At 44.2% G+C, this 25,406-nt stretch overlaps 1 protein-coding gene and 1 long non-coding RNA gene across 9 annotated transcripts in view; one reads left to right on the forward strand and one right to left on the reverse strand.

Annotated features, from left to right (window-relative positions):
- The window catches only part of LOC144773616 (transient receptor potential cation channel subfamily M member 2-like), a 4,189,411-nt gene that overhangs the window by 1,887,791 nt on the left and 2,276,214 nt on the right, over positions 1-25,406 (forward strand). The window lies entirely within an intron of this gene.
- LOC144773618 (uncharacterized) overlaps positions 5,746-25,406 on the reverse strand; it is a 143,245-nt gene continuing 123,584 nt past the window's right edge. For both annotated transcript variants that reach the window (XR_013600032.1, XR_013600031.1), the window contains 7 exons: positions 21,851-21,955; positions 21,638-21,743; positions 21,487-21,552; positions 6,719-6,823; positions 6,506-6,611; positions 6,355-6,420; positions 5,746-5,840 (listed from right to left, as the gene is read on the reverse strand). This is a non-coding gene — a long non-coding RNA (uncharacterized LOC144773618). The remainder of the gene's footprint in view (positions 5,841-6,354; positions 6,421-6,505; positions 6,612-6,718; positions 6,824-21,486; positions 21,553-21,637; positions 21,744-21,850; positions 21,956-25,406) is intronic.

The raw sequence follows: 25,406 nt of genomic DNA on the forward strand, positions 1-25,406 counted from the left end.
TTACTCCTCAGTTGCTTCTTTCAGCAATTCACTTACCTCTTTCTGCACTTCTCTTCCTTTTTGTTGCACCCCTCTTGCCTCTTTTTGCACCTTTGTTGGTTCCTCCTGCACTGCTCTTGCTTCTTTCTGCACCTCACTTGCCTCTGTCTGCACTTCTCTTGCTTGTTCCTGCACCTCTTTTGTAAATTTCTGTACCCCTCTTGCCTCTTTCTGCACCCTAGTCCTTATTTCGCTACCTCTTTTTTACTTCTTTCTGCACTTCTTTTTTCTGCTACTTTTTGTACCTCTGTTGTAAATTTCTGTATCCCTCTTGCCTCTTTTTTCACCCCTGTACCCCTTTTCTGCACCTTTCTTGCCTGTTTATGCACGTCGCTTGCCTCGTTTTGCACCTCTGTTGCTTCTTTCTGCACTGTTCTTGCTTTTTTCTCCACCTCACTTGTCTCTTTCTGCACTTCACTTGCTTCTTTCTACTCCTCTGTTGCTTCTTTCAGCAATTCTCTTGCCTCTTTCTGCACTTTTCCTTTTTTTTGCACCTCACTTGCTTCTTTCTGCACTTCTCTTGCTTCTTTCTACACCTCTGTTGCTTCTTTCAGCAATTTGCTTGCCTTTTTCTGCACCCCTGTATCCTCTTTCAGCACCTTCTTGACTGTTTTTGCACCCCTCCTGCCTCTTTTTGCACCTCTGTTGGTTCTTTCTGCACTGTTCTTGCTTCTTTCTGCACCTCACGTGTCTCTTTCTGCACTTCTCTTCCTTCTTTCTACTCCTCTGTTGCTTCTTACAGCAATTCACTTGCCTCTTTCAGCAATTCACTTGCCTCTTTTGCACTTCTCTTCCTTCTTTGTGCACCCCTCTTGCCTCTTTTTGCACCTCTGTTGGTTCTTTCTGCACTGCTCTTGCTTCTCCCTGCACCTCACTTTTCTCTTTCTGCACTTCTACTTCTTTCTACTCCTCTGTTGCTTCTTTCAGCAATTCTCTTGCCTCTTTCTGCACTTCTCTTGCTTCTTTCTGTACCTCTTTTGTAAATGTCTGTATCCCGCTTGCCTCTTTCTGCACTTCTCTTCCTTCTTTTTGCACCCCTCTTGCCTCTTGTTGCACCTCTGTTGGTTCAAAAAAAAATCAATCCGCATCTCAACCAGCTCGGACGCCAACCTCGCCAACTCCGAACACCTTCACTTCCAGATCCACATCGACCCCAAGACCACACTCAGAGGCACCCTCCTCTACAGACCACCAGGACCCCGCGCAAAATTCAGTGAAGACATCACGGACTTCATCACCCCACACGCGCTCCCCTCCAAAGACTACATCCTTCTGGGAGACCTCAACTTTCACCTTGAAAAGATCAACGACCGCAACACCACCACCCTCTTGGACAACCTCGCCAACCTCGGACTTAAACAACTGGTCACTTCCCCCACCCACATCGCAGGTCACACACTCGACCCTATCTTCACCTCCAGCAATCATGTCTCCTTCAGCCACACTACGGATCTCCTCTGGACTGACCACAGCTGCGTTCACTTCACCTACAACAAGCCAAAACCTATCAACCACCTCCAACCAACTCTGCAAAGAAACTGGAACAAAATCACCATCGACCAGATCTCCTCATCGCTCCTTCTAAACACCCCAGCCGACTCTTCTAACCCAGACCAAGCCGCCGCCAACTTCACCTTATGGTTATCTAACACCGCCGACACCTTAGCACCACTGAAAAAACGTCAAAGCAAACCTGGCAGCAAGAAGGCCTCATGGTTCAACGATGATCTTAAGAAGTCCAAGAAACTCTGCCGCTCCCTTGCAAAGACCTGGAAAAAAGACCCAACCACTAGCACCAAGGACGCCTTCAAAAACGCCACTCGCGTACACCACCAACTAATCCGAAAGGCCAAGAAAATAGCATTCAAGGATCGACTCGACAACAACGCCCACAACAGCAAGGAACTTTTCAACATCGTCAAGGAATTTACCAATCCCTCGGCCAACTCCAACGACATCACCCCCTCTCAAGTCCTCTGCGACTCCCTAGCCTCATTCTTCCACAACAAAATTGCGGACATCCACAACAGCTTCGACAACCAACCCGGAGACCAACCCACCCATCCTTCTGCAGGACCTTCACCCCCATTGAACATCCTAAATGACTGGAACCCAATCTCCACTGAAGACACCATCCGTCTAATGAACTCCATCCACTCAGGATCCCCAACTGACCCATGCCCCCATCACATCTTCAACAAAGCAGACTCCGTCATAGCACCGCACCTCCGAGACGTCATCAACTGCTCCTTCAACTCCGCCACCTTCCCGGAAAGCTGGAAACACGCTGAACTCACCGCCCTTCTGAAAAAACCCACAGCGGACCCCACCGAACTCAAAAACTACCGCCCCATTTCGCTCCTTCCATTCCCGGCCAAAGTAATCGAGAAAGCTGTCAACAACCAGCTCGCCGCTTTCCTCGAGGCCAACAAATCCCTCGACTCCTCACAATCTGGCTTCCGAGCAAAACACAGCACTGAGACCGCCCTCATCGCAGCAACAGACGACATCCGAACTCTACTGGACAATGGAGACACAGTCGCCCTCATCCTCCTCGACCTCTCTGCAGCCTTCGACACAGTCTGCCACTCCACCCTTTTACAACGCCTCAGAAACATCGGAATCCAAGGAAAAGCACTTGAATGGATCACCTCGTTCCTCACCGGAAGAACCCAGAAAGTCTGCCTTCCACCATTCAAGTCCGAAGCCACCGAAGTCATCTGTGGCGTACCCCAAGGGTCCTCACTCAGTCCTACCCTCTTCAACGTATACATGAGCCCCCTCGCGGCCATCGCCCGCCAACACAACCTCAACATCATCTCTTACGCGGATGACACTCAACTGATCCTTTCTCTCACCAATGACCCCAGCACCGCCAAAACTAACCTACACGAAGGAATGAAAGAAGTTGCCGAATGGATGAAACACAGCCGTCTGAAACTGAACTCAGATAAAACAGAAGTCCTCATCTTGGGTACATCCCCCTCCGCATGGGACGACTCTTGGTGGCCGGAAGCCCTTGGAAAAGCACCCATCCCAACAGACCACGCACGGAACCTAGGCGTTATCCTGGATTCTTCACTTTCAATGAACAGACAAGTCAACGCCGTATCCTCATCCTGCTTCAACATTCTTCGCATGCTCAAAAAAACATTTCGCTGGATCCCCACCAAAACCAGAAAAACAGTCACCCATGCTCTGGTCACGAGCCGACTGGACTACGGAAACACCCTATACGCAGGTACTACCGCTAAACTCCAGAAGAAACTCCAACGAATCCAGAACGCCTCAGCCAGGATCATATTAGACATCCCACGCAACGAACACATCTCTGGTCACCGGAAAGACCTCCACTGGCTACCCGTCAATAAGAGGATCACTTTCCGACTGCTAACCCACGCACACAAATCACTCTACGACATCGGACCAGAATGCCTCAACTCACGTCTGTCCTTCTACACCCCCTCCCGCCAACTACGTTCCTCCAACCAAGCCCTCGCCACTATACCTCGCATCAACAAGACCACCATGGGAGGCAGGTCCTTCTCATACCTGGCTGCTAAAACATGGAACTCACTCCCCACTTACCTTCGCCTTACCCAGAACCACCTAGCATTCAGAAAGCAACTTAAAACTTGGATATTTGACAAGTAATCCTCCTCCCCTCCCTAAGCGCCTTGAGACCCTCTGGGTATGTAGTGCGCTATATAAATTCTTTGACTTGACTTGACTTGACTTCATTGTGCACTGCTCTTGCTTCTTTCTGCATCCCACTTGCCTCTTTATGCACTTCTCTCGCTTCTTTCTACACATCAGTTGCTTCTTTCAGCAATTCTCTTGCCTCTTTCTGCATTTCTCTTTCTTCTTTCTGTACCTCTTTTGTAAATGTCTGTATCCCGCTTGCCTCTTTATGCACTTCTCTTCCTTCTTTTTGCACCCCTCTCTTTGCACTTCTGTTAGTTCATTCTGCACTGCTCTTGCTTCTTTCTGCACCATACTTGCCTCTTTCTGCGCCTCACTTGCCTCTTTCTAGACCTCTGTTGCTTCTTTCAGCAATTCTCTTGCCTCTTTCTGCATTTCTCTTTCTTGTTCCTGTACCTCTTTTGCAAAGTTCTGTATCCCTATTGCCACTTTCTGCACCTTCTTCCTTGTTTCTCCACCTCTTTTTCTTCTTTCTGTACTTAGCTTCCTTCTTTCTGCACTCCTCTTGCTTCTGTCTGCACCTCACTTGTCTCCTTATACACTTCTCTATCTTCCTTCTACTCCTCTGTTGCTTCTTTCAACATTTCTCTTGCTTCTTTCTGCATTTCTCTTCCTTCCTATTACACCTCTCTTGCCTCTTTTTGCACTACTGTTGGTTCTTTCTGCTCCTCACTTGCCTCTTTCTGCACTTCTCTTGCTTCTTTCTACACCTCTGTGGAGACTTTCAACAATTCTCTTGCCTCTTTTTGCACCCCTGTACCCTCTGTTTGCCCCGTCTTGCTCTTTTTCTGCACCTCTCTTGCCTCTTTTTGCACCTCTGTTGGATCTTTCTGCACTGCTCTTTCTTCTTTCTACACCTCACTTGTCTCTTTCTGCTCTTCTCTTGCTTCTTTCTACTCCTCTGCTGCATCTTTCAGTAATTTTCTAACCTCTTTCTGCACTTCTCTTCTTTTTGCACCCCTCTTGCCTCTTTCTGCACCTCTGTTGGTTCATTCTGCACTGCTCTTGTTTCTTTCTGCACCTCACTTGCCTCTTTCTGTACTTCTCTTGCTTCTTTCTACACCTCGGTTACTTCTTTCTGCAATTTTCTTGCCTCTTTTTGCAGTTCTCTTGCTTGTTTGTGCACCTCTTTGGCAAATATCTGTATCCCTCGTTCCTATTTCTGCACCTCTGACTTGAAGGTAGTTTTAATCCCCTTGCCCAATTATGTACTAGGGCCTTACAGGGGAGGTCATGCCAATCACAGTGGTACTCCTACCCATAGTGTACCCTAGTGTATGTAGGGGTTTTCACTGTATTCTAAGTCTATTTCAGGATAGCACCTGGCTCCGGGCCTGGTTAGTCAGAGTCAGTTACCACCAGTACCAGTCAGCAAAAAGGTGTGGGCACAGGATGATTTTGCAACAACGCTTCTTTCTGCACCTCTTTTAGTACTTTGTGCATATGTCTTGCTTCTTTCTGCACCTTTCTTAGTCTTTCTGGAATTTTGTTGTGTCTTTCTGCATTTAATTTGCTTCTTTCTGCACGTTTCTTCCTGTTTCTACACATATCCGACCTCTGTAGGAATAGTTAGAAATTAGCATTTAAAAACCTTTGACATTCACTGAAAAAAACATAGGTTTCAGGGACGTGATAGTTAGAAATTAGCATTTAAAAAACAATAGAAATTCACTGAAAAACCTTGGGTTTCAGGGACGTTATAGTCAGTTTCATACACAACACAAAACAACTAGGGTCAAAGCTATTTACTGCCTGCACACTATTCCACTATATATAGTCTGTTATCAGATTCTCAGTCCCTGTGTGTATAGGTCGAGGGCGTGACCCATAAACGTCCTCTAAATGATGATACTACTCATCACATACATCAAAGGAAACACAATGACCCGCACCAGGGAAATTATATACAAATTTGTAACTTTTGCCAAAATAATAACGCAACCGTATTTTTCAAAATGTGTAGTAAAACCGCTTTCCAGAAAAGGCGAAGTCCAGATCTTGAAATTTGTGTTTGAAAACTTTTTTATTCACAAAATTTTAGAGATACAGGAAATTGCTAGCTGCCAACGCGTTTCGTCACCAACGTGACTTCTTCAGGGCTAGAAGCAATTATACATAAGACAAAAAATTACATATAGAAAATATTTACATGATAAAAACAAATGTAGACAAAATTAATATGTACACCAAATATATCATTTAAGGCCATGGTAGTTACACACAACATAGTGCAACAGGCCATTTACACGTTATGCTATATCGGTTCCATATCCTCTATTTATGCTCTACATTTCTTAAAAATTGATCCATCATACACATTTATACATTATTGTGCTTCATGCATTTGGAAAGCGATAAAAACCAAAGGGAGAGCATGTGCCCATATTTCATATGCAGTATGTTCCAAGATTTGGGTAAGACGCTAACACAGGGAGAAAAGTTAGCCTCAAAATCCCTCTTGCTTTATTGCTGCTTAATAAACGCTATGGTATAATCGGATATTTCAGTAATTTCATTTATTTGCCATTTTTGGCTAAATCAATTACATTTCAATTAATTTGAGATGTATCTACACACACTGCGAATTTAGGCATCTTATATATTTGGTCATACCTCTGAAAAAATTTAATGAATAGAGCTTGTATCGCTTCAGCAGGGATACACCGAAAAAGGAAACACCTATAAGACGTTAAAATCACAGTTTAGATTGCTATACATTATTATAAACACTTTTTGGTAAAAAATATTTTCCAATGACACTTACACTAAAAGAAGGGTTTCATAGTCACCCTCATTTGACGATGTCGCTTTCAGGTTTATCATAAGTTTGTACAACAGTTCTCAGTGTTAAACATCTGTATCACAAGAATCTGCAAATAAATAGGATATCTGTGTGACAATCAAATTTGTATGATGTGCCATGTTTTGGTTTTAGAAAAAAGGGGGGCTATGACACAAAACAGACAATACTACTTACTTAAGAATGGGTAATAAGGTGTGTCCCCAATGACGTCTCTCTTACAGGTTTGATTTAGGGAATGCGGTAGGGCCCATCGTTATGTATTCAGTAAGGGGCGGGCATCTGTAATGGCATATATGGAACCGTATTAGAATTACATTCTTGTGAATTCATATTGAAAACAGTCTTTTATTTTGTGGGGCTATCATGTATACTCATGTAAAAAGTTTGTAGCCCCCATTTCTATTGGGTTCCATTTTATTACAAAGTATTTTAGCCAATATAGGCTTAAGTTGGCAGATGAAACTTATGCCGCACGTCTGTATTGACTACATGACTCTCGAAATATCCATGATGTTACAAGATATAACAATCTTGCATCAATAATATATAGCCATGAATACGAGTAGAAATAGATTGTAATGCCTCTTAATAGTCACTCCACAATAACGTCTCAAACATTCCCGACAAGAAAAAGGTATTATGAAACATTATTTACGATATATTTTGAAATAAGACCTCCAGCTATTAAAAAGACTGATCCAGGGGGAGGAGCCAAGCTCGCGTCCGAGATGGCCGCGTTTTAGCTCGGCTCCGTTCACTCTCCTGTCTGCAACAAATATCCTGTACTTTATCCTGCCCCGGAAGTATTCTACGATGTGCAGTGGAACGACGATAACTCACAGGCACTTACCGTTTGCTCCGGTGATTCCTGGGTGTCACGGATCCTGAGTTACGCCCCTGTCTGCTTCGGGGCCTCCGGAGCGGCCGGGCCTGGCACTCCTTGGCGGCGCCCGGGCTGGACGGGGCGCGGTGGCCGGCCCTTGGTGGTGGTGTGGAGTCGGTCGGAGGGGCCGATGTGCTAATAGACCGATTGCGGCCTCCCGGGCCTGGTCCGGCGGTCCTGCGGCCTGGTGTTGGGGAGCTGACTTCCATGGACGGGGTTAACCGTACATCTGGCTCGTCTCCCCTTTGTTCTCCGGCCCGGCCATTTTGAGTTCCTCCGCCCGGACTCGGAGAACGGTGCCGGCGGCGTGTGGGGTGCCGGCGCATCGCCTTCTTCTGGTGGCTCCCCTTCCTGCCCTGGTGGCACCTCCGCTGGTGGTTGCCGGTATCCTGTTTTGCCCCGCTGATATCCGGGCGGGGGTCGGTGTTCGCAGCGGCCCCGCCGGGCTTCTAAGATGGCGGCCGGCCCTGTGACTCTCGGCCTTGCGGGGATAGGCGATGCGGGTCCGCCGCGCGGCATGTTTGCTGAATACTGTAAAGGTGAGCCTACGCTTGGCGACATCCTCGCCGCCCTGCGCTCCTGGGGGGCACCCATGACCGCACCGACCGCTATCCTGGAGAGGGGTCCCTTTGTTGGGCCTGCCGGACCCCCCTCGGTTTATGCGGCTTCATCTCTGTTGTGTGCTGCTGGAACTTTCCTTGGGGTCGTGGACCTGGAGGCTGCTGTTAATATGGATGTACGGGGGTCCGCTGCCCTTCTTCGTCCTGTGCCTCCTTCTACTCCGGAGGTTCCCCGGCTGGATCCCATCTGGACCGACCTCGATGGGTCTCTTTTTCCTCTTTTGCCTCACATGGCCGAACGAAGATCCTGTGACGGCGCCGCTGGACCGGCTTTCTCCGTATTCTCATCGGAACTTTGCCTGCTTTGCCTGAAGTGGTTACTGTACTTTCTGGATCATCCGGGTCGCGATCGCTATAACTTGAGTGTATTTTTGATTCGACTCCCTGTTATTCGCCTCCGGTTCCATGTGATCTGGTTCCTGGTGCGTTGTACGACTACAGTTTGCGAAAAACGAGGACAGGGTTGAGCTGATCTTGCCTCTGTGGACTGTTCTTTTGAGGTATGGTTGGGTGATCTGTTCATAATTGTATGATTATGTTTGATACGTCTTTACGTTCCTGGAGCTTATCCGTGTGTTTACTATCTTCCCGTGGGCACTGAGTATTTTCGGGCGGGGGGGTGGGAGCTGAAGGGGTTTTGATTATGTGGCTCCTCTCCCGCTGTTTTTCCCTGTTTTCCCTTCCCCCTCTTTTTAATCTAAGTGATTCTTCCTTTCTTATATTTCTCTATATTTCGGGTTCTAATTAGGGCGACAGGCACGCTGCTGGGGGGTAGGCCATAGCCTTCTGCAGGGGTGCAGGGTGGGCTGTGCGGGGTGGTGGGGGGGTCTGTTTATTGTATCTTTCCTGTTCCTCTTTTTGGTTCTATGGCTCTTATGTATCCCCTATTTTCGTGGCGCGGTGTCGGCACGTAGCCCCCCGGGGTGTTTGTGCTGGCATGGCCCTTTTGGTATGTCTGCTGTCACGGTTTACTATGCATTCATTTCTCCTGTTGCCACTAGTTCCATGTGCCGAATTAGTATTGGGTGCTTTGTTAGCCGTGGGGGGCGTGCACTGACGCTGCGCCCTCACTTTCCCCCTCCCCTTTTTTGATGTCCTCTTCCTCCCTTTTTTTTTCCCTTTCCCCCCCCCATTTTTTTTTCCTCCCTTGGGTGGTTGTAACGGAGGGCTTTTAGTTTTGTAAGCGTATTTTTCGCTGTTTTATTATTATGTGCCCTGGTAGTGGTGGGTGGGTGCTGAGCAGCGATTGAGATTGTTCTTGATGTGGGACTCACGTTCTGCCTTTGCCAAAATGTACTGTTTTTTTGGTCTTTTCCTGTATTCGAGACTTCGGCTTGCTCACGGCCCACCACGGCCCTCTGGACTTTACAGATTGTCATTATCCTGTGACACCCTTTTTTCTATTATAAAATTAACCTACTTTTATCCTGTCCGTGTCGGCGACTCAAAGACTTGTTGCCTTTGCCTTTCATATGAGCTATTTAGAAATCCTGTTGTCTCTCCTGTATTGCCTCGTATGTCTCTTTATTGTGGTGGCCGGCCCGGTGGGTTGTAGGCCCGTATCAGTGAGCGCCTTCTGTACAATAAAGGTTTTAAAAAAAAAAAAAAGACTGATCCATATGGATAATAAATCCAGTTAAAAACACGTCAGTCTAGTCAGACAGCAAGCAAAAAAGTTCCAAGATGGTACCAAAGAGCATGCAAGAATTTGCATAGTACTTACTTCTAGCGTGCCGCTGGCGTCTCGTACAGGGTCCATTCCACGTGAAGCAGTCAACCCTCGTGCGAGCGTCTTTTAAATACCCGTTTGATCCACCCAAAATAGGGTGTATTCGTGACAGCTGTGCGTAATTGTATTTCCCGCGCTCCGCTGTCATTTCAAATCTCGTAGTTTCTAAACATACTGGGGTCATGGGAAATGAAGTCCACAGTGCAGCGTGAATTGTTAGCCATATCTGGGCAACATAGCGTCAGACGTTTTGACGTCAATTTCGCGTCCCAAAGTAGATGGGAAATGTAGTAATTTGTGCCCCGATCTATGTATGGGGACTGTCGCCCTTATTTCGATTTTTTTAGGCGAAAACATTGGCGACTACTGGGAAATGTAGTCAAAGCAATAGACACGCAATCACACACGTAGTAACGCGCTGTATCTTTCATCCTAGAAAAACGGCGCCATTGCTGAATATGCTATATGTAATATAAGGAATAATGCTTGCTGATCAGTGTCAGCTGATTCTTAGCGATACAGATAAAATGTACAAATGTCCTCATGTTATAGTTCCAGGCGCGTATTAAGGTGAGGCTTTTATTTTTATTTTAAAAACGCCAATTGCTCGATGTTATAAGGCCCACCATCCACCTATTATTATGACAGTAGACACTAGAGAATACTGTGTTAGAAATACATAAATGGTAGGTTGATTTTAATCTGCTTGAAGGTTATGGAGAGAGATGTGTAGTCCCCTAGCGTATTAATAGTGGGAAAAATTAGAATCCATTATTAACATTATTGATAGGCACATATTTCATACATATTTGTTTGCCTAGTTACATTCGCCCAATTCAGAAATTATAATTTGATAATTTTCCGTTAACAGTTATAATTCCTAATGAAGCAGTAACCCACACAATGAGGCATGAGGTTGATCAAATCTCAGATGGATATTGGACAGTAAAACAGTGTCGATTAAATTTACAGTCTTGGACAGGGTTATAGAAAATGATGAAATTCATTATTGAAATTTAACCCCTCAGAGACAGCCCTCAAACGACATATCCATTTCCCCTCTGTTTGCCTCAGTCTGATCATTCTATCTCCTCCTCTAGTCCCTGCCCATACATGATCTATGGCGTGAAACCGGACCTCAGTTTGAGTGGGATGTGTCTCGGCTATATGTTGGGCTATTGGAGAACGTTCATCTTTCTTTTTGATGTCCCTGACGTGTTCTTGTATTCTTATTTTCAGCAGTCTACTACTGCTCCCAACATATATTTTCTCGCAAGAACACTTCAATACATAAATGCAAAAGGTGGTATTGCAGTTCATAAAGGAGAGTGCACGGTACTCCTTTGAACGATTGTATTGAAATGTGGTGCACCTGTTGATACCAAATTGACAGACATTACATTTTCCGCAAGTATGGAAACCCACAGGGCCAGTTGGCATCCATATACGTGGATTGGATTTTCGTTCTTCAACATGACTGGGATATAGTATGTTTTTAATTGTTTTGCCTTTGCGGTAAATAACTTTTGGTCGCACTGAAATGGCATTGGCTGGTACTGTATTGCAATGTAAGAGGCCCCAGTGTCGTCTTAGAATGTTATATATGTGGCCACTGAACATACCATATTCTGTTATGAAGGCAACCTGCTCATTAAATTCCTCTTTCTTTCTGATTTGCTTGGGAATTAATGTTTCTGATCTAACAAGTTTTTTGGCTCTTTTTCCGCTTTATTTAGACATGTATCTGAATATCCTCTTGTCTTAAAATTGCCTTGTATGTCTTTTATAGTTCTGTTAAAGTTGTCCTCCTGACTACAGTTCCTTCTAGCACGAACCATTTCTCCATAAGGAATGGCTGAAATGGTCGCGTTGGCGTGACAGCTATCTGCATGCAACACGCTATTGCAGGCTGTGGTTTTTTTGTGCATGTCGCTTTGAATTTTGTTGCCGACCACATACAACCTCAAGTCTAAGAAAACAATCTCAACTTTGGAGCTATTTGTGGTTAATTTAACGTTGAAATTGTTTTCGTTTAGATAATTGAAATATTCTGCAAATGCGATTTCACTGCCCTTCCATATCAACAAAATGTCGTCAATGTATCTGACGTAAAATAGAATATCGTCTAACCATGGGCCTGCATCTCGTCCCCATGCATGTTCCCGTTCATATAACCCCATAAAGAGGTTCGCGTACGACGGTGCCAGCTTTGAACCCATGGCCGTCCCTTGTAACTGTAAAAACCATTTTTTTCCATGCAGGAATGCATTCTGTGTAAGGACCAAATTGGCCATTTGCAGAAGCATTTCAGAATGTTGTAAGTGGCTTGCGTTTCTCTTGTGCAAGTAACAGGTTAAGGCCCGAGTACCCTGTTCTATTTCTATACAGGTATATAAACTCTCCACATCCATAGATATGAATGTGAGAGAGCCAGGTTCCCAGTGAAAATCCTCCAACTTACAAAGTAATTCTCTACTGTCTTGGATGAAGGAAGGTAAATTCTTCACAAATGGTTGTAAATAAGTGTCTACATATTCTGCCAGGTGCTCTGTGGGCCCTCCATTCCCTGATATAATTGGGCGGCCGGGCGGAAATATCCCACCTTTATGAACTTTTGGGAGTATGTAGATGCAGGGGTGTCGCGACTTACATGGTTGTAAGTATTTGTATTCCACCTCAGATATTAAACCTGATTCTTTCCACTCTACTAGGTGGGCATTGATGTTATTTTCAATTTGAGTTGTGGGGTTAGATGTCAAACGTTTATAACAGTGTTGTTGGCTAAGTTGTCTATCTATTTCACCAACATAATCATCATAGTCCATCAGGACTATGTTGCCACCCTTATCTGCCTCCCGGATCACCAAATTGGGATCCTCTTTTAGATGTTTCAAAAGTGATTTCTCATGCTTGGTGAGATTTAACTGGTGCTTGCATTTGGATTGAGGGCCAGGAGTTTCTTCTAGTTTGTAAAGGTCTCGAGTGACTCTGGCTGTAAATTCATCTATTGCAGAGGGGCTACTTATGGGAGGTACAAATTTGGATGAAGGTCTCAGTCCACTATCCAATGTGGTGTCTTCTACTATATCGAGATTGCGTGCAAAATCCACCAAATTTTCCATTTCTGAATCATCATCTAAGGTAGCAATAGTATGCGATAATTGAATGTCAGCAATAGTAAAATCAGAATTACGTACATGCCCATCAGATAAATTACAAACAATCGGACGTTCTGCAAAGTAAGTTTTTAATTTCAATTTACGCACGAACTTGTAAAGGTCAACATGTACATTTTCCATTGCTGGTGTTTCAGTCACACAGTAATTCAAGCCTTTACATAGTATTGTATTTTCTTCTTGCGTCAGTATTCTAGAAGACAGATTGATCACATTTAACTCATTGGCATTATTCAGTTCAACATTACTGCCCACCTGGTGGTTCACATTCTCATTTATCATTGATTCTGGGCATTCGTGGTCCTTGCTTTTACGCCTGCCCTTGTGTTTTTGGCCACCCCGCCTGACTCGCTTCCTTGGTTTTTCTTTTTGTTGCCCAACCTGAATCGTTGTACTTCTTGTAAAAAAGCCGAGTTTTGTCCACTTGCTCCCATACTAGTACTAGGTTCCTCACTATCTATACTCTCTATTGAGGAAATTAATGTGGAGCTGGATGAGATACTTGGTTCTTTGCTAGGCTTATTTGGAATCTGTACTGATTTAGTTGTTAAATCGTCATACTTTCTAGCGAAAGTGAATATTCAACCTCTGTCGTTGTCCCTTTGATCTCGTTCTATCTTTAAGATACATTTGGTATTTGGTCAATTCTGTTTTAAGGATGGCCTGATTTTTTTGAATAGCCTCAGTAAGTTTGGTCTCAGTGATTTCTTTTTCTAGAGTTAGTATTTCCTCTCTGATTTTTTTGACTTTACGGTCAGCATTTCTTATCAAGATGTCCATCATTTTGTATGAGGCATCATAGAGACCCTCCTCCCATCCTACCAGATGATCTAATTCTAAATCTTCGTAGTTGGGAAAAATGAGGATTCGTAGTCCTCTAGGTATTCTTCGATTTTCGATTGTAATTAATGGGGGGCAAGATGGCGGCTGTGTGAGACGGCCGGGACGCAGCTCGAGTGAGGAGCGGTGTAATGTAGGAACAGGGAACTTAAGAAATCCCCTATCTATGATTCTGCCGGATTGAAATGAGTGAAAACGAGTTAATGGTAGTCTGAACTATTAAACGCGAGGAGGAGAGGAAAGCGCGGATATTTTGCCGAGAACCACTAAATGAAACTGACCTGCCGTCAGCCGCTGAAGCGGCTGTTACTGGACGCGGTGCAGCTGACGCGGCGGCTCAGAGGCGGTGTGGCCATTGGACTGCAGGCGGAGCTGGAGGCAACGGAGTTCGTGGAGTCAGCCCTCAGGAGTGAAGCGGTGCAGAGCTTGCTGCTAAGGAGGTGTTCTCGGTCGAAACTCGGCCCCCGCTTGGGTGCGTGCAGGCAAGTTCAGAGACATAAACATCGGGGGACAAGCCTCTCAAGCGGCAGGCAGGAGGAGAAGCCTCACGATCTGGACGGGGCAGTGGAGCGGAAGGCGGAGGACACGGATACTGATAACGAAAGTATCCCAGGCGGTAAGGTGCTATTTGGGCCGGTGGAAAGGAGGAGGGAGATCATGGCCCCCAAGATGAATGCCAATGCTAAAGCAGCGGCCAGGAGGAGGGCTGCAGCAGAGCTAGCGGAGTCATTGTTGGACACAGAAGGGAATAAGAGGAAGAAGCAAGGCTCCCCATCGGGCAAAAAAACGGCACAGCAAGTTGCTAGTAAAGGGAATCCTGATATCTTGGGCACCACCCCAATCTCAGACATTTTTCAAAAAATGAGCAAAAATAAGGACTCTAAAGATATGAAGGTAGATAATCTCCAGGCTACTTTAGAGGCAGATGAGGCAATCCCCGACCGCATAGAAGAGGGTCCTGCGGTGTTGTTGTTGAATCCCACTGCAATTGCCGAGGGTGGAGGGCTGCAAACTGAGAATTCAGTGGAGAATTCAGTGGTGGATCAGGCGGTGGATCAGGCGGTGGATCAGGCGGTCAATATAAAGGAAGCCTCAACTGAGGCATTCTTCTCGGTATCTGAAGGGGGAGAATGGTCGGAGGAGGAAGGAGAGGATAGTGTGAGTCAAGATATCAGCGATCTAGACACTGACAGTGATGTGGAACCTAAGGAGAACAGTCCTCCGAGCACAGCAGTAAAAATGGTGGTGAGAACAAAAGAACATAGCCAGAAAAAAGAGCAACAAACTAATGCTACCCTAGACAGCCCAGATGGGGGGTCAGCACAGATGTCCCTCCTGGAGGTAATTCACCAGGAGATACTGGCGCACAGGGAAGAAGCGAGACAGGAGAGCCGTAAATCTCAGGCGGCCGTCAGAAAAATCCAAGGTGCGGTCAGGAAGCTGACTAAGGCTTGTGGGAGTCTGGGAGAGCGAGTTACCAATTTGGAAGACAGAGTGGTTTCTACAGAAGCTGAATCAGCAGCCACGACCAGTAAAGTGGACACACAAACAAAACAGCTCATCGATATTCAGTGGAAACTTGAATCATTAGAAAATAGATCGCGTCAGAACAATCTACGCATTCTTGGAATTCCCGAAGGGGCAGAGGGGTCAGACATGAAACCTTTTGTTGTTAAGCTTTTTGAGTCTGCCTTCACGGATCTGAAAGACTGGGATTTTGGTAGGGAGATCCAGAGGGCACACCGCACCCCAGCCACCATCTACAAAAATGCGAAAGAGGGAGACAGGCCCAGAGCTATTTTAATTTTTCTGGGCAATTTCATTCTGAGACAAGCAATCTCCGAGAGGGCAAGACCTGATAAAAAGAAAACAGTTGATGGTTATACCTTTTTTGTTCGCCCTGACTTCTGTCATATCACGGTGGAGAGACGCTGGAGATTACGGCAGATGATTAAACCGTTTCAGGACAAGGGCATGCAGGCTTACTTGATTAACCCCGCTCAACTCAAGATAATTAAAGAGGGAAAAGCATATTACTTCTCCTCGGAGATTAAAGCTAAGGAATTCTTGATGGTGTAGATAGAGTAAAGTAGCAGTGTGCTGATCCATTAACTCTAGTTGGGAATTGGGAATAGGGGCCTCGAAGATAGGATGGTATTTATATTCGTATGGGGCATAAGGTTGGCGCGGGTAAATATTATTCTGCTGGGCTCCAGTGAACGGTTAACGATTGATATAGAATGCGTCTGAAGGTAGATAGGTGCTAAGGTGGAGGGCAATTGAAATGGAAGGGGGTCACAGGGTGTAATTCTGGTGATAAAAGAAGAAAAGGGAAAAATATCTTTCTAGTGTAAGTGGGGAATGGGTTAAGTTTTAAGGATTCTATCTCCTCACACCGAGCTGCAACCATCACGTGCACAGACCAGTGGTCTGAGCGCCTCCAGACAAGGGGGGCGGATGAGGGGTTGCTCCACTCTGGAGCATGACAGGGGGAGGGTGAGAGGGCAAAGGGAGGAGAGGGTGGGGGAGTGGGGGGAAAGGGGGTTGAAAATTTTGAAAAATAATGAGATGGAATGGAATAGGCTCTGGATTGATATCAGCTGTTTGGTTAATAGTCAACGTAGGAAAGGTCAATACTTTAAATATGTCAGACATTAGGATTTGCACTATCAATGCAGGCGGCTTAAACGATTGGAGGAAGCGGCAGAGATTGAGTCATCTGGTTAGAATGAATAATATAGATATAGCCTGTATTCAGGAAACCCACATTCCCTGGAATAAAAGGAAAGTTCTGGAAATGTATGGGTACAGCCTGATTGGATGTTCCACTCAATCATCAATGATCAGAGGAGTGGCCATATTAGCTAAAAATCATCTGGGCGGAGTGAAATGCATTAGAACAGATGGTTCAGGAAGATGGATATTAGCGGAAATGAATATGGGGTTCACGTTGTGTGTGATATATGGTCCTAATGAGGATGACCCAATGATCTACGATAAATTAGAAGAAGAACTGGCTAACTGGGCCACCCCTTTAATCATCTGTGGCGATATGAATATTTCTGCAGACTGGCAACAGGGTAACAACTATACAGGTCGTAAACGAAAGGTTAATGCAGCAATATGTTCCTTGATTCAATCACATGACTTGGTAGAGGTTTGGGGAGAAAAGATGCCCGGTGATCGAGGCTATACATATTTCTCCCATCCAGCACAAAAGTATTCTAGGTTGGATTATTTTTTTGTTACAAAGGGGGAAATTGGTAAAGTCGATATTTGTAAATTACCAAGAACAATCTCCGATCATAATCCTCTGATACTATCGTATAATGTTCCCAATGTTCAAAGGAAAATATCTAGATGGACATTTGATAGGAAATTATTACATGATGAAAGATTTTTAAAACACATTAAAAGTTGGACAAGGGAATTTTTCGAATGTAACAGATACAGTGCCTCCAGAAATGGAGTTTGGGAGTCTTTTAAAGCCGCATTGAGGGGCGAGACGATTAGCTGTGCAGCAAGACTCAGGAAAGAGGATAAAGGCAGGATTGACAAACTTATGGTAGATCTGGCAGAAATAGAGAGACGCCATATTGAGGAAATAACATCTGGCAAAGATAGTGGGGAGACCATTAGAAATATGGCCCGGGTTAAAGGTGAGGTCTTAAAAATAATCACTCAGAAAGAGATTTATGAATATCAGTCACAAAGAGCAAGGAGATATGAGACTGGGGACCAGGCGGGGAGAGCACTAGCACTCCGCATCAGGCAAGAATCGAATCGAAATAAAATAAGCAAGATTAAATATAATGGGAGAGAATATATTGACCCAAAAGATATAATACATGTGTTCCAGGAATTTTTTCAAAAACTCTATGACCAGGAGCCAGGTGTGGTACCGTTCATACAAGACCAGTTTCCTATAACACCAAGCGTGGAGGAGGGAGATAGAGCTCGATTGGAACTAGATATAACAACGGAGGAGATAAAGATTGCTCTGGATGAATTGGCATTAGGGAAGGCGGCGGGTCCAGACGGAATCCCAATTGAGGTGTACAGGGTTCTGAGTGATGAGATTATTCCTATGTTTGAAGACCTCTTCAATGGCGTTATCTGCTCAGGTATCATTCCCGATACGTGGAAACAGACCAATGTCGTGATATTTCACAAAAAGGGAAAGCCAGAGGAGAACCCGGGCTCATATCGACCGATATCCCTAATAAACACAGACGCTAAACTTTACTCCAAAATATGGGCGAAGAGACTAGGAGGGATTATAGGTCAACTTGTTTCACCCTGGCAGCATGGGTTTGTACCAGGGCGAGGAACTACTGAACATACAGCTAGGGCTATATCACTATTCGATGCTGTCACTGCTACAGGAGGAGACATGGCTATGATTTTATTGGATGCCGAGAAGGCGTTTGACCGGGTGGTCTGGGACTTCATGTGGGAGGTGTTGGATAAAAGGGGTTTCGGTGAAAAATGTATGAAAGGTATCAAGGCAATGTATACGGACCCAGTAGCCAGAATTACTACAATGGGGCTCCAATCGGAGGAGGTAGTGATTAGAAGAGGTACACGCCAGGGCTGTCCGTGTTCTCCTATACTTTTTTCATTATATATTGATCCGCTAATTCGGAAGATTTTAGCTTCAGATAGAATATCCCCTGTTATTTCTCACGGGCATACCACTAAGCTTTTGGCATATGCGGACGATCTGGCGATTGTAACAGATAGTCCGAATATGGCATTACAGGAACTAAATATTTTGGCACGGCAGTTTGGGACCTATTCAGGATATAAGCTCAATACTGAAAAAACCATAGTAATCTGTACAAAGAATATTCTGAAAAGGGATCAAAGATATGTTGACTCTGCAGTTTATTTGGGAGTAAAAATCAATGCCGATGTGGGTAAAATCATTCAGGAAAATTACTTGCCGTTACTCGCATCAATGGATAAGGATTTGAGAAGAATTGATGTATTGCATCTAACTCTGATCGGCCGAGTGAACGTTCTTAAAATGACAATGTTCCCAAAATTGTTATATCTATTCCGTGCTATTCCCTTATTAATCAATGAAGGGCTGATGAAGAAAATGGAAGCAGTGTTTTCACAGTTCCTATGGCAATATGGCAAAGTGAGAAGATCGCTAGCTAGACTCTCAATATCATTAGAGGGAGGAGGGTTATCGGCTCCTAACATAAGACTGTATCATTGGGTCTGCTTATTGTTGCATATGAAACATTTATTGTGTTATGATACCCCCGTACTGTCGCCTGGTATTCCTAGAATGCCCACAATATATGAATTAATAATTGGCGAAAGAGCTATGGGGATTTTAACTCGTGAAATTAACGTGCGGTATTATAAGAGGAGTAAAAGCAAAGTGATGTTAAGTGTTTGGGGTGTATGGAAGTTGATGCTGAAATTTTTTAAGATCCCTAAGATCAATGGCACTACAGATCTTTGGAACTCAAGCCCATTCCTACATCTTGGACAAAACAGGAACAGCGTCCTTTGGAAAAGTCTAGGTATCCGATGTTTGGGTGACGTTATGTGTAAGGATGATCTGCTAGGGTTTGAGGTCCTGCAACAAAGATATGGGGTTCCTATGAACCATTGGATGTTGTATAAACAGTTAGAACAAACAGTTAAATCTTTAAGACCTAGGATCTCTATCCAGGAGTTAAACCCGATTCTCCAATATATAAGGAATGGAGGCAGAAAGATCAAAATTGGATATGCTTATCTCTTACAGGGCATAGAGGAGGATGTTGTACAAACAGAAAATGCTTGGGCTCTTAGAATAGGTGATCCAAATGTAGACCTGGACTATGCACTGGCATTAAATAAGAAAGTATTAAGAGCATCCAACTTAAAAGCACAACACTACAAGACGATTTTTAATCTCTATTATACTCCCGCGAAGCTGTTTCAATGGGGTAAAAGGGATACGGATAGATGTCCAAGATGTAACCAAGGTCCGGCAGATCTATCTCATATGTTTTATTCCTGTCAAAATCTTAAACCTGTTTTAACTGAAATGGAGAAATTCCTATCGGGGCTGCTAGAGTGCCAAATCGCTCTATCCCCAACCACTATTCTAATCGGCAGGGATGAAAATCTTAAAGTCACACATGAAGCCGAAGCTTTTATCTTTTTGTGTGTTGCGGTGTTAAGAATTCTTATAGCGGCAGCTTGGAAGGATACGGTAGCCCCCTCATTTCAGATGTGGTTATCGAGACTACTTGGCATTCATAACATTGAGGAGTGTCTATACAATTCTAAGGGTAAAAAGAAGAAAGAATATGGTAAAAAAATTTGGGCACCACTCAGTAACTGGAGGAAAACAAGATGTTGAAAGTGAAATGTCTTCGTCCTGCATGTTTCTCCTTTTAAATTTATATGTCTGCATTTTGTTAAGATATTTTCATCCAGCTGATATCTTAATTGTATTTATGATCCCGGTCTGTTTTTTGATATTCTGATCCATCTCAATAAAAAAAAAAAAAAAAAAAAAAAAAATAGGTATTCTTCGATTTTCTAGGTATTTTTTTAGGGTGGCCCCATCCCACCATTTGGCAAGTTCGGATTTTTTGAGTCTTTCAAGCCTTATGAACTTATTCTTTAGGCCTTCAACTTTAGATGTATTAGTTAATGTGGATGTTGTCCCACTTTTCGATTTATCAAATAAATCTCCTAGATGTTCCTCCCTGTTGTCATTAAAATCCATTTTGCGCGCTATTTATTTTTTCTTTTTATTTGACATGGGGCAGTGCAAGGCAAGCTCTCAACTTCATACACAACACAAAACAACTAGGGTCAAAGCTATTTACTGCCTGCACACTATTCCACTATATATAGTCTGTTATCAGATTCTCAGTCCCTGTGCGTATAGGTTGAGGGCGTGACCCATAAACGTCCTCTAAATGATGATACTACTCATCACATACATCAAAGGAAACACAATGACCCGCACCAGGGAAATTATATACAAATTTGTAACTTTTGCCAAAATAATAACGCAACCGTATTTTTCAAAATGTGTAGTAAAACCGCCTTCCAGAAAAGGCGAAGTCCAGATCTTGAAATTTGTGTTTGAAAACTTTTTTATTCACAAAATTTTAGAGATACAGAAAATTGCTAGCTGCCAACGCGTTTCGTCACCAACGTGACTTCTTCAGGGCTAGAAGCAATTATACACAAGACAAAAAATTACATATAGAAAATATTTACATGATAAAAACAAATGTAGACAAAATTAATATGTACACCAAATATATCATTTAAGGCCATGGTAGTTACACACAACATAGTGCAACAGGCCATTTACACGTTATGCTATATCGGTTCGATATCCTCTATTTATGCTCTACATTTCTTAAAAATTGATCCATCATACACATTTATACATTATTGTGCTTCATGCATTTGGAAAGCGATAAAAACCAAAGGGAGAGCATGTGCCCATATTTCATATGCAGTATGTTCCAAGATTTGGGTAAGACGCTAACACAGGGAGAAAAGTTAGCCTCAAAATCCCTCTTAGTAAACGCCATGGTATAATCGGATATTTCAGTAATTTCATTTATTTGCCATTTTTGGCTAAATCAATTACATTTCAAATAATTTGAGATGTATCTACACACACTGCGAATTTAGGCATCTTATATATTTGGTCATACCTCTGAAAAAATGTAATGAAAAGAGCTTGTATCGCTTCAGCAGGGATACACCGAAAAAGGAAACACCTATATGACGTTAAAATCACAGTTTAGTTTGCTATACATTATTATAAACACTTTTTGGTAAAAAATATTTTCCAATGACACTTACACTAAAAGAAGGGTTTCATAGTCACCCTCATTTGAGGATGTCGCTTTCAGGTTTATCATAAGTTTGTACAACAGTTCTCAGTGTTAAACATCTGTATCACAAGAATCTGCAAATAAATAGGATATCTGCGTGACAATCAAATTTGTATGATGTGCCATGTTTTGGTTTTAGAAAAAAGGGGGGCTATGACACAAACCAGACAATACTACTTACTTAAGAATGGGTAATAAGGTGTGTCCCCAATGAAGTCTCTCTTACAGGTTTGATTTAGGGAATGCAGTAGGGCCCATCGTTATGTATTCAGTAAGGGGCGGGCATCTGTAATGGCATATATGGAACCGTATTAGAATTACATTCTTGTGAATTCATATTGAAAACAGTTTTATTTTGTGGGGCTATCATGTATACTCATGTAAAAAGTTTGTAGCCCCCATTTCTATTGGGTTCCATTTTATTACAAAGTATTTTAGCCAATATAGGCTTAAGTGGGCAGATGAAACTTATGCCGCACGTCTGTATTGACTACATGACTCTCGAAATATCCATGATGTTACAAGATATAACAATCTTGCATCAATAATACATAGCCATGAATACGAGTAGAAATAGATTGTAATGCCTCTTAATAGTCACTCCACAATAACGTCTCAAACATTCCCGACAAGAAAAAGGTATTATGAAACATTATTTACGATATATTTTGAAATAAGACCTCCAGCTATTAAAAAGACTGATCCATATGGATAATAAATCCAGTTAAAAACACGTCAGTCTAGTCAGACAGCAAGCAAAAAAGTCCCGAGATGGTACCAAAGAGCATGCAAGAATTTGCATAGTACTTACTTCTAGCGTGCCGCTGGCGTCTCGTACAGGGTCCATTCCACGTGAAGCAGTCAACCCTTGTGCGAGCGTCTTTTAAATACCCGTTTGATCCACCCAAAATAGGGTGTATTCGTGACAGCTGTGCGTAATTGTATTTCCCGCGCTCCGCTGTCATTTCAAATCTCGTAGTTCCTAAACATACTGGGGTCATGGGAAATGAAGTCCACAGTGCAGCGTGAATTGTTAGCCGTATCTGGGCAACATACCGTCAGACGTTTTGACGTCAATTTCGCGTCCCTAAGTAGATGGGAAATGTAGTAATTTGTGCCCCGATCTATGTATGGGGACTGTCGCCCTTATTTCGATTTTTTTAGGCGAAAACATTGGCGACTACTGCGAAATGTAGTCAAAGCAATAGACACGCAATCACACACGTAGTAACGCGCTGTATCTTTCATCCTAGAAAAACGGCGCCATTGTTGAATATGCTATATGTAATATAAGGAATAATGCTTGCTGATCAGTGTCAGCTGATTCTTAGCGATACAGATAAAATGTACAAATGTCCTCATGTTATAGTTCCAGGCGCGTATTAAGGTGAGGCTTTTATTTTTATTTTAAAAACGCCAATTGCTCGATGTTATAAGGCCCACCATCCACCTATTATTATGACAGTAGACACTAGAGAATACTGTGTTAGAAATACATAAATGGTAGGTTGATTTTAAGGTTATGGAGAGAGATGTGTAGTCCCCTAGCGTATTAATAGTGGGAAAAATTAGAATCCATTATTAACATTATTGATAGGCACATATTTCATACATATTTGTCTGCCTAGTTACAATAGTTAGTATTTGGTGGGAAATAACGAATCAGTAAGGGCCTGTGGCACTGTTTAAAGTGCCACCTACATCTGTATTTACCGATTCGGTAAATTTACCGATTCGGTTTTTTACAGAATCGGTAAATTTACCGAATCGGTAAATATACCGATTCTGTAAATATAAGGCCCCCTACATGTCAAACACCAAATACCGGTCGGTAACGGCAGAAATCGGCCGTTACCGACCGGTATTTGCCGTCCTAAATCTGGCCCCAAATCCTTTACTATACGTGATACAAGGTTTTTTACTCATGAGAGGACCTATATTTGGAGCAAGAGTGAGGAGTGAGGAGCTGCGGTTGCGGCCTCAGCCTGGAAAAGCCGCGGTGTGCAGAAAAGCAAAAAAATAAAAGACTCGGGAGCCGCGGTAGCCGCAGAAGCCGCGGAGAGAGGAGTCCGGGATATTTGGGACAAACTCGGGAGAGGCCGTTGAAACACATCACCGCCGAAAACTTGAACCTGGTTGTTGAGCGGCAGCTGAGCGCTGTTGAGGCAAGTACCTGTGGAGCCGCGTCGTTGTGCGGTCTGGTGGCTGGAAGTAAGCGAGAGCGGAGAGCAGCGCCTGGAGTGTGCTGCATGCTGCCTTCCTTGCCGTGCTGCGTCGTGCTGCTTCGCTGCAGCCAAGCCGAGCCGCCGAGGGTAGAAGGTGTCCGGTTTTCTCCAAGAGGCCGGGTCCAGGCTGAGACACGGACTATGCATCGCGACCACCCACACCTGAAGAGGTAGGTGTACAGCGTTTGGAGCGTCGCGCCCACATACGTTTTCTTTCCTCCTGGGTCACTGGGTTGATGTGACACGGTGGGATATGGCGGAAAATCATCACACTTAGTCCGTGCTAAAAACTAAGCTGTAGGCTTGAGACTGCATTACCGTTGCCACCTCCACCCTGAAGCAATCCTTCATGCTCTGTCTGTCTGCCTATTTGGGGGCTGCTGGTTGGTGAGGAGAAGAGCGGCAATGAGGCAAGGGGCACGAGTTCGTGGGGTCTGAGCCTGAGTGTGAGACCTGGGACCTGCGCCCAACGATTGGTGGCCAGTAGCAGTTGGCTGAAGCTGCAGCTTAAGCAAGGGTAGAGGTCCAATAGGAGTCCAGTGAGCCTTCCTATAGCTATCGGTCCTCATTTACCTGTTCCTCATTACCCTGTTCACCTTGAGATGAGATCTGGCAGGGTGAGGATAACGGCTCACCAAAGGAAAAAGAAAAGCAGAGGGAGAAATGTGAGGTCAGTTTCGGACCCAGAGCAGTCATCTAACCTGTTGCTGAACGACACTGACATCATAACTGAAAGCATGTCTCATGCCACCAGGAAGTGTCCGGACATTAAAGCCAGCAAACCTACTGGAAATCAACCAAAGATAACAGCAAAATTTAATTACTTAAAGGACGTTGGGCTAACGGTCTTCTCTAGCAACAAGAACATCACTGGGCTCCCAATCCCCCTAAGTCCACTGGTGACTATCATCAAGGGCAGCTCAGCAAACGGGGCATCATGGTCCTCCCAACGTAGTCACACGTCAGCCACTGCTTCTACCAAATCGCCAACGGTAGTTCAAACCGTGGTCAGGGGGAGCCCAGTAAGGAAGTCCCCCCCATCTAGACTTGTCAAATCCAGTGTCGCCCTCAACACACTGGAAACCAATATAGAACTAGCGGTAGAAAAAACTAGCATTCCGGGAAACTTCATCCAAACGCTTCCTGAAGCCAGCTTCAGCATCCCGTGCAGTCAAAATGGAGAATCTGCGTTTCACTTCATCGAGGGCATCAACACCGCCTTCACGACGGAAAGAGCAGCTACCTCCCTTGGGGTGGGGGGAACCGAGCAACAGGACCAATACCGTGTGTGCAAACCTGAGCCAGTGCCTACTGAAATCATAATGAACTCATAGGATGTGGAGGGAGGCATGAAAGAGCTTTCCTACTTTGATTCGACGGAATGGGCAAAAATGTTGCACTCATATGGGAACTCAATCCCTGGATCCCCTCAGTCATCAGTAACCCCAAGGCAGGACAAAAGCGAGGTCCCACACAAGAAAAAGCATGGGCTACCACCCTCGACATTCTCCA

The sequence above is a fragment of the Lissotriton helveticus genome, chromosome 8 (assembly GCF_964261635.1).
Source record: "Lissotriton helveticus chromosome 8, aLisHel1.1, whole genome shotgun sequence".
Taxonomy (NCBI): domain Eukaryota; kingdom Metazoa; phylum Chordata; class Amphibia; order Caudata; family Salamandridae; genus Lissotriton; species Lissotriton helveticus.